Raw genomic sequence first — 10,100 nt, 5'->3', positions numbered from 1 at the left:
AGAAAACAACTGCTTGGCCGAACCAAGGAATATAACCCGTGCTAGTCTTACAGAATTGATAATGTCCGAAGGCATCAATTCGACGACTAGGGAAATTTCAATACATTTATAATTACACATGTAGAGATAATCACTAGTTGCGATCTAATCACAAATTCTCTCATGCTATGAATTATATTATGGACATTCAGTAAATGAGTTTAAGACAATCAAACATATAATATACACTCAAATAGTGAATCTATACCCTAACACCACCTCTTTAGCATTACTACGGGTCGTATAACTTTAGGCATCATCAAGTTCATCTAACCATATCTACTCGGTCCATAAGTCAGGATTTCCCATGGAACTGCATTAGGTGAGTTAATTGACCATCGCCTTATAAATCATCATACCACCAAAGGAGGTAGAAAAATACTCTCTCTCCAAACACCTCAAAGTAATCACTAAGTGATGCCTTGATCTCAAAAATCATCTTCTGCATCTTCCTTCACGTGGTGCATGGTCAAATAAAGGATAAGCAGCTAACTTCATCTATCCCGCATCAGTAAAAATCATATATTTGAGTATACTCTCCAAGTTATACAACCAAGTAATGGTTGTATCACGTAAGTCTTAAGAAGCTAGCTCTACACTTTTCCACATCAGTGGAAGGCATCTATTCGAATGTACCTTCTAGGTTATCCTACCAGGTACATACAGTCCATGGTCAAAGACTCCATGGAATATGATACATCGATCCTCTATCGACTAGTCAAGCCAACAATGGTATGTGGCTAATTCAGTCCATTCTATGTCTGTACAGGTCATGTACTCCAATGTACCTTCCAGGTTATCTAACCAAATAGAAATAACCCAAAGATCAGAATCTCCATGAAATAGAGTAAGTCGGTCCCTGATAACCATGATTTTGCTATATTATTTTGATTCATAATGCATGTTTTTAATGATCTTGTTCATAGATGAAACCTATGTTGACATCATAATTCATGCATTGCATTTATCTTGGACTTAATTATAAATTAGTTTATTTACATGACATTTGATGCTAATATTTTGATATTTTCTTTGTAGGTATCAAAAGGGTCATGGACTCGATCAGATCAGACCACATTTGGGCACAAATCTAGGGCCAATCAAGTCGATTAAGTCTTGGAGTGATTTGGACCGTTCATTGAAGATCAGAGAGATTTGAGTCATCCGTCAAGGATCTGGTCCATCTAAGCCAAGAGAAAATACATCACAACCATTGATGAAGATCCAGAAGCTTTTGATCCAAATCTGAGAAGCTCTCACCGTTGATCAAGACTTGGGGTGATCTGTACCGTTCGATCAGATGTGAGGTTGATTTAAATCACGTGAGAAGCTACAGTGTTCCTTGAGCTCGGTTTCTTCGTCGCGACATTGCTGTACTATTCATCTTCATGCCGAGCCTCCTGTTCACACTACCAGATCTAAGAGCTAGCTTTCTTCATCGTCGGTGATCTCTGAGCTTCCGGCGACTGGCGTCCGAGGGTATTGGAGTGCGATAGAGGGCGTTCCCCATTCACGATTTAGGATTCTGTAGTTTCATCCATGCACGAAGTTGAGGGCGTTCCCCGATCCATGAATTCTATTAGTCAATGGTGCTCGATGGGCATTCCAAGAAGCTACTGAATACACTTCGACCACCACTTCATCGCTGCACTCGAATCGATTGTTCAATCGATCGAGTACAACTCTTACAAGGTTTGAACCCTTTGTTCCTCACGTGTTGCGTTGCCAGGTGAATACGAGCTTTGAGGGGTGTTCTCCAGAGGCTATGATCATAGTTTGTGCTAACTGTGAGCTTAGTTGATTTTCGACGATTTCCCGAAGGGTGTTCCCAGAGGAGACATTGTGTGACGGCAGTGGGAAGAAGCATGCCGTTTGGATTTGAGTTTGTGTGAACAATTTACTTTACTTGCAATTTTGTTTTCCTTTCCATTACCTTGCTCAGATCTGATGATCTGATTTTCTTAGTTTGTAATTCTATTTTTATTAGTTAGATTTGCTATCCGATATCTTTAGATTCATGCAATCCAAATTATGTTCAACCACTTAATCCTTGTAATATGTTTTTGGGTTGAATGTTTACATTCTTATTTGCATTTAATCCATACCTATATCAAAATCCCTTGATCTTAACATTTATCTTTGTGACTATGAATATGCTTGTACGAATGAATGCTCAACTCAAGAATTTAATGGCTACTGTGAATATGAATGGTTAATGCTTGAATGTTTGGCTACTATGAATGTAATGGAAGCTATATTAATTGGTTCATTGATTCAATGGTACATGAGAATCAGATTTAATGTTTGTTTACTTGATGAGAAAGAAGAGGATCATGTTTTGAGGAGAACAACATTTCTTTGACTCAATTAGTGATTTTATTAGATGACACCAATTTGTAATGTGAATCAAATGGAAAAGCTTAATTGATCTTATTTACGAGAGAATTCAATTTGAATCAATTCTAGAATTTACACACACTCACTAGTTATCCTTGGAAAAATACGACTTGGGACTCCTTACTACACGTGTTTTCTTCAATTTAGTTGAGTTCCCAATCTTAATTAATTTGATGTGCCACGTGACATGCAAAATGGCTAACACCAAATTTTAGCGTCGTTGCCGGGGAAATAACTAGTAGTGTGTGCTTATTTTGGATTGTGATTGGATTTCTTTGTTAGCATCTTTCTTGATTTGATTGCCTATCTTTTGTATTTTTATGTTGGCTTATCTCTGAATTATAAAGTCTTTAATGTTCATTTATTCATGTTTTTGAAACTTTATTCTCTTGAATCTTCTAATTTTGAGTTTAGTGTTGTAGTTTAAAAATAGGAGATTTCAGTAGCATGGATCCATATTTTCAGAATTTTGGAGGAGGAATGGAGAGTCAGTGTTTTCAGCCTGAGTATCAATTTTACCCAACCATGGATCAACAAAATAGGTATGCGTCATTTTTAAATGCTTATAATGCTAATTGGGTGGATAATTCACATTTCAGGTATGAAAGTGCGCAATGATAATTTATTGAGTCATATCCAGCCTACCAGAATTTATATGGGTTTCAAGAGGTTTCAACATCTTTTATGCCACATTCTTTTCAACAGAACAAACCTCAAATTGAAGAGTCAATATGGAGAGTCATGGAGATTATGCAACAAATGAGAGAGCATCAAGAGCAACAATTCTCAAGGATACAGAATATACAGATTCAGTTAGACCAAATTGCATCATCCATCAATCAGTTACAAACACAAAACTCCAGTGGGGAGATGGATAGTAGAGATTCTGTCAGGCCTGACCCTACTCCCATTTATTCCCAAGAATTTTCTAGTATTATTTGTGATAATGATGTAGTTGTTCAAATTTCTGATTATACTAATGTTGTTGCTTTAGATGATATGAATTATGTAGATACAGATGCAGAAGATGATTTAAGTGTAGGGGATTACTTACTAGAAGCATTACCCCAAGAATCACCAAGAATAGAGGATGTAAGTGTAGGGCCTTGTGCTAGGGAGGCAAGAGCCCAAGAATCACTACATGAGATTGAACATTCACCAGAATTAGAGCCTGATCCATTTCTTGATGAAATGGAGGTAACAATCACCACTCTAGGTACCTTTCAACTTGATAAGTTTAATATTTCTTGTGATACATCAGAAAATTTAATAAAGGTACCATTCATTGATTTTATTAAATGTGATTCACTGTTTGATACATTTTATATCAAGACTAATATTCTCCTATTCTTTTCTCATCCCATATGTGAGTGGTAGAGATTGTCTTTTATTGATGTTGTAGGAGAATATAAGCTTCCAGAGTGGATGCTGTAGGATCGAAAAGAATTTAGATATCTCCACAATGACATGATATTGTCCACTTTGGGCCTAAGCCCTCATGATTTTGCTCTTGGGCTCCCCCCAAAAGGCCTCATGCCAATGGAGATATCTTTCTCTTTATAAACCCATGATCTTTTCCATGTGTTTTCAATGTGGGACTATGTTTGTAACCTTACAACCCCAACAATCCCTCCCTCAAACAAAGGACCACAGACTTCCCACATCCGATCCTAGACCCACCAGGTCTTCCTGCCCCTCGGTCCACCTGACCTACTAGGACTTCCTTGCCAAGCCGCAATTAGGACTTCCTGCCTGGTGTCTGGTCCTCTTGATCCGAACATAGGAGCCCCCACTTTCTTTGTTCGAGGTCAATATTGTACCCACATGACTCAATCAGACCATAACTCTTGTGCACAGTCGGTGGTTAAACCTTCTGGCAGTCCGAGCTCTGATACCAATTGTAGGATTGAAAAAAATTTAGATATCTCCACAATGTCATGATATTGCCCATTTTGTGCCTAAGCCCTCATGGTTTTTCTCTTGGGCTCTCCCCAAAAGGCCTCATTCCAATGGAGATATCTTTCTCTTTATAAACCCATGATCTTTTCCATGTGTTTTCAATGTGGGACTATGTTTGCAACCTTGCAACCCCAACAGATCCTTGAACTGAACCACTTTCAACCACCGGAAAGGATTTTGAAAAGAAAAATGATGAATAAAAAGGATTTGATTGGAACCACAATTACTCCATTACCGGCATGGATACTTCTTCTAAATCTTCTTCAACCACCGGGAATTAAAGGGGAGTTGGTTTCAATTTCGCTTTCTTTTGCATTTTAATTCATGCTTTGTTAATAAATTCTTTTTGTATGACTTTCCTTAGTTCCATATTTTACATTTGCATTTTACTTCCACATTTTGCATTTTGTTTAGTATATAGTATGTTATTTTGAATAAAAGTCTCCATGGAATTGTTCAAGTAATATTTTTAAGATGGTAAAAGTTTCTTAAATTTGATCATCAATTTTAGATCATTAGACATGATTGGATGTTTTACTTACATGATATTGGTTAATATGGTGGTGGATTCTATTTTGATCAATTGAGCTTGATTGCATGAAAAATTACCTAAAGAGGACCACCTTAAGCCTATACTTCATTACTTCCTTTTGTGGGGCATGTGCTCATAGCAATTGAACTCTAGAACTTGCTTGGTTTCTTTTCAAAGTCACAATAGCATATGTATACATGAAAATAAAGGATATTTGTCATTCTTGTTCCATCATAAATTCCAAATTCTTTCCCATAATTTTCTTGAAATATTTTCATCTAGAATTTTAATCCTTGATCATTTTTGCTTGTCATTTATTGAGAATTTTGGTTGAATTATTGATGAGATGGATTGACTAGATGACAAAGGATTAAGTGTGGGGGAGGTGTATAGTGTTTTTGAATGTTTGGATTCATTTGTTAATGGTCAGGATTCAAATTCAAGCAATGATGGAGATTTGGAAAGATGCAATGGAGTTAAATGTTAAAGGTTTTAAGGTTGGAGTGTTACTGTTCTAGAAAAGAAAATGCTGAAATCTTGTTATGAATGAAGTGCTCTTAAGATTGTATGTTAAATGTATCTATTTCTTAAGTTTTATCATATCAAGAACAAGCTACAATTGCTTTGAATTTAGAGATTTGATACTATGTTGATACATTTACAGCTCTAGGAGACATATGTGGGAAGAAGATGTTGATGTGTTAAATTATGTAGAGATGAGAATGAAGCTAAAATTTGCATGTGTTCCTTCTTCTACTGTTGTGTAGTTATTTTAAAAGGCTACTGATGGAAAAAGAAGTTCATAAGCTTGCTGAATTTCATAAGCTCCAGACCTTTGGTTCCTTGTGATCACAGGAACAGCTACAACTCATTTACAGTAAAGATCAATTCTAAAATTGTTTTGCTAAGATAGCATTATGTGGCATTATGTGTGTACAAAAAAAAAACCATAATTGATACATGATTTGGACAGTAAGAAATTGCACAAAAATTGAAACTGATTTCCTAGAGTTCGAATTTCTGAAATTGCTCTTTTGATTTCCTGGAATTAGAGTTCTTAAATTGAATTTGAAAGCTTAGTGCTGAACTGGAATTGTAGGAATGAACCAAATCAGCAACCCTATACTTACTACAGAGAAGAATTCAAATTTCTACAGAGAAGAGAAAGGAAAGGAAAGCATCTCTAAATTCAAATTTCAGAAACTGTTTGAAATGTTCAAGAGAAGGAAAGGAGCTGGTTTCTTAAACCAGAATTCAGTGCTATTATCAGAAGTTGAAAGCTGGGTGGAAGTGTATCAGACATGTATTTCTTTGACCAATGGAGCTCCTTAGTTTGCTGTGGGATCTTGTTATGCTGAGCATTATTCTAAATGCTGATTGTGATAAGCGATTATTCGAAGTCAACCTTCTATTATTCTAGTTCCAGATGAGAATCTGAAGTGATGAATTTACAGGTGTCTCTGGACTATGGAGATGTGTCACCTACTTCCTATTTTTAGGCAAAAACAAAATCAAACATTGCTGTAAAGAAAACCAGCTATTAGTGAATGTTGTATCTGCTTAATTGAATTATGTAGGATCTAAATGAAGTTACTTTAAAATCCTAGAATGCTAGTTCCTGAGTTCCTAAAATTACATAATACATTTTGTAAGAAATCAGAATCTGATTTCTGAATCTGTGCTGGAATTCTGGAGCAAGAGGAACAAGAGAAGATATTAGAATAGGACCATTAACATAAATGAAGGCTGAGGTCAGATGTAGAAGCAGAAATGAAAGAAGACAGTGATGAATTTTGAGTTATGAAGTGATACTTCAGTTAAGGATTTTAATCTGACCTTGGAAGTTGAACAAATGAAGACAAAAGGATGTGTTTGCTGCAGGACAGAAATGAACAGAGTGCAGAATTTTGTAGAATAATGAATGAAGCAGTTCTGTGCTAATTTGGAAATAAATTGTGCTTGGAATTCTTTCGAGTATGCATTGACAGGGATCTAAAGAAGCAAGATGAAGAAGTATTGGAATTTTTAGTTGCTAAACGATTACAAGTTGATACAAAGTCAAGAAATTATGTAGAAAATGCTGAAATCTGCACCTTGCTGCATGAAATGAAGTTTTAAGCAATTCATTGAAACCTGAGGTGGATAAATCCATTGAGTTTCTGCTAAATTAGTCTCTAAAACCTTAACCTTATACTCTGAAAAATATCAGAAGTGGTTATTTACTAATGCTGATGGGAAATGGAGAAGGGTACTAGTTTCGAGTGTTTTCCCATTCATCATATACATCAGGAATTTAGTGGATTGAGAAATGTGGGCATGTTGAGCATAGCAACTCAAAGAGCTTGACAGAACATATCAGTTGTTGAAATTTTAATGGAACACTTTGATAGGGCCTAGAATTCTGATACAAGAGTTCTGAAATCTGATTTCAAATGAAGAAATTGCATAGTTGTTTCAACATTCCAGTACAATAATTCATGTGAAGAAACCAGAACCATAGAAATTCAAGTGCATGAGTTGAGAAGTTGATTATCCAACCTTAAGCAGGGACTAATGTATGAGCAATCCTAAAAGAATTGAGGAGTTGCTGATTAAAAAATGTTGAATTGCTAGAATTCTGTTTCTGTGATGATCACATAACATTTGCAGAGTCTACATCTATTCTGATCAGTGTGCTCAAGAGGGGGGTTGCTGCTGGAGTCAATCTTTTGAAAGGAATGAAGATAACTGGATGAAGAGTTATGCAGCTAATCAATGAGAAACTCAAAATTATGGAATTGGAATGAATTAGCTATAGTCGAATCTGATGTTGTCTCAAACTAGTTACAATTTGAACTTGAATTCTTGCATTACATAGCCAATTGACAACTTAATTCTGAATGATTTGAGCCAGAACTTCCTTGTATTCCAAATTTTGAAATTGGAATTTTCTAAATCTCATTGATTCTGATTTCTGAAACTTCAGAACCACAGAAAAAAATAACAAAAATAAAGAAAGAATGTAAAAGTTGCTGTTTTGCAGAAGTTGCTGATTTTTAAGGAAAAGAGTTATTTATTCTCAGTGATTCAAGTACCAATCTAATTTTTGCAGAGAAAGGAAAGAAAAGCAAGAAGTCTAGAAAATGTGTATCATTTACAGTTGTGTCGAGTTCTTGTGCAACTCTCTAATTAGTGAAAGATTCAAGTTAAATTATTATTTATTTATTGGCAAATGGTTTTTCTAATTCTCCAAGTGTTCTACAGATTTAAACTTGAATCGACTCAAATTTTAAAACTGAAGATCAGAAATCAGAATGTAGAATCCAGTGGGCAATTTTATTTCTGGAACTCAAGCCTGATTCCTAAAATTAGTCCTAAATTCATACATTGTAGAGATCAATTCTATATTAGAGTGTTCAAATATGAAGTTGGTGGAGATGCTAAAATCATTAAGGAAGTATCAAGTAGCCAGATCAAGAACAGGAAAAAATAGAGATGCTGAATTAGAATTCTGTGAAGCTTGATCTTTATTTGTAAATCTGCAGCAGTTTGGATATTTTGTGTGCAAAGTCTTATTCACAGTGTGATCAATAAAAACTCCAATTGATGCTTCCCTATTGTCTTCCTTACCAAATTCCTTTGTGGTTTAAAATATGTAAATCTAGGAAGCTGACTTTTGGATTTTCTGAGACGTTGAATTCTGAATTGGATCTATGAAGCTTTCCAACTTAATTGCAGTGCATGGAATTCAGAGTTCTGAAGTTTTAGTTATCAGATTTATTTTTAATCTCTTTGACATGTTGTTCTAAAATTTTGGACAGAAAATGACAGGAACAATAATTTTGTGTTGTTATGACCTGCACCAATCTGAATTCATCTTCCTATCATCTCAGTGCTTAATGATTCCTACTTTCTAGTTGAAGTTGTAATGAATTGAGATGAAGTTATATTGGAATTCCAATTTTGAAATTGCCCAATGTTATGATGGCTATGTTTTCCTATGCAAAGTTCTAAATTTGTTTTGGAGCTTATGATTTGTAGGAACACTCTAGAATTCTGCTGATGAGAAAATTTGAGTGAATCACATTAGTGTGATTATTTCTTGAGACGACCAATATTTTAAGTGTGGGGGAGGATACTCTTCTTCATAAGCTTCCAAGTGATGGAATATAAGTGGAAAATCAGAAGAAAAAAAAAGTGCCAAATCAAAAGAGTATCAAGTGTGGAGATAGAGTATCAAGAATGGTGGATTGCCATCAAATTGAAGGAGAGGTTAGCTTGAGCTTTTGAATTGGTAATGACAAATGGTATTCATCTCTTTTCACATCAAATTGGTCAATTCATCAAGTATACGTTGGACCTCGTGGGTGTTTTGATGTGATCAACCAAGTTAGGTTATATCCTGCTTGTTATATGATCCCTGTGTCTAAGTGTGCAGGAACTTAGGAGCACAGGAAGTCGAGTGGAAGACGCAGCTAGCGAGAAGGACGACACAGAAAAGAAGTCGACGGGCTTGATGCATCCGAAGGACGAAAGAGCTGTGGAAGAGTACACCGGTGGACGACGTGCGCAGCGTTCGAGGGACAAGAAGCTGGGTCAGAAGCCCGCTCGAGGAGAAGGCCGGAAATTGGGTTCGGGTGAGCCCTATTTCGGTTGGTCAAAATCACCCAAGCGATCGGAGCCTCGGAAGAAGAGGAAAAAGAGAAGCTGGAAGCTATTTATACCATGCAGGTTGAAGGTAGTATTTATACCATGCAGTCTGAGGTGTCTCCATTACCTTGAAGGCGCCTCAGACTAGTCCGAGGCTCCTCAAACTAGTCCGAGGTGCCTCCATCACCTTGAAGGCGCCTCAGACCAGTCTGAGGGGCCTTCAAGGGCATTGGAGGCACCTCAGACCCAGTTTTCATGATTATTTGCAACCGGATAGAGCTTTATCCGGTCAAATTGCTTAGAGGCGCCTTCAACACTCAGGATAAGATTTCCAGGAGCTATATAAAGACCCCTGGAGCTAGGAAATTAATTAATCAACTCAGTATCAAATTACTAGCAACTTGTAAGAGCTTTAGTGTGTAAAAGGCTTCTCCACCTTCAGAGAAAGGAGAATTTTTCTTAGTGTGCTTTCCACCGCCTTGGCTTAACAACCCCCTGGGTTGTAACCAAGTTAAATTTCCTGTCTCTATTTCTTTTCTATTAT

Source organism: Zingiber officinale, chromosome 6A, assembly GCF_018446385.1.
Source record: "Zingiber officinale cultivar Zhangliang chromosome 6A, Zo_v1.1, whole genome shotgun sequence".
In the NCBI taxonomy this organism is placed as follows: Eukaryota; Viridiplantae; Streptophyta; class Magnoliopsida; order Zingiberales; family Zingiberaceae; genus Zingiber; species Zingiber officinale.
The sequence above is the reverse complement of the archived record's forward strand: the minus strand, read 5'-3'. Positions refer to the sequence as shown.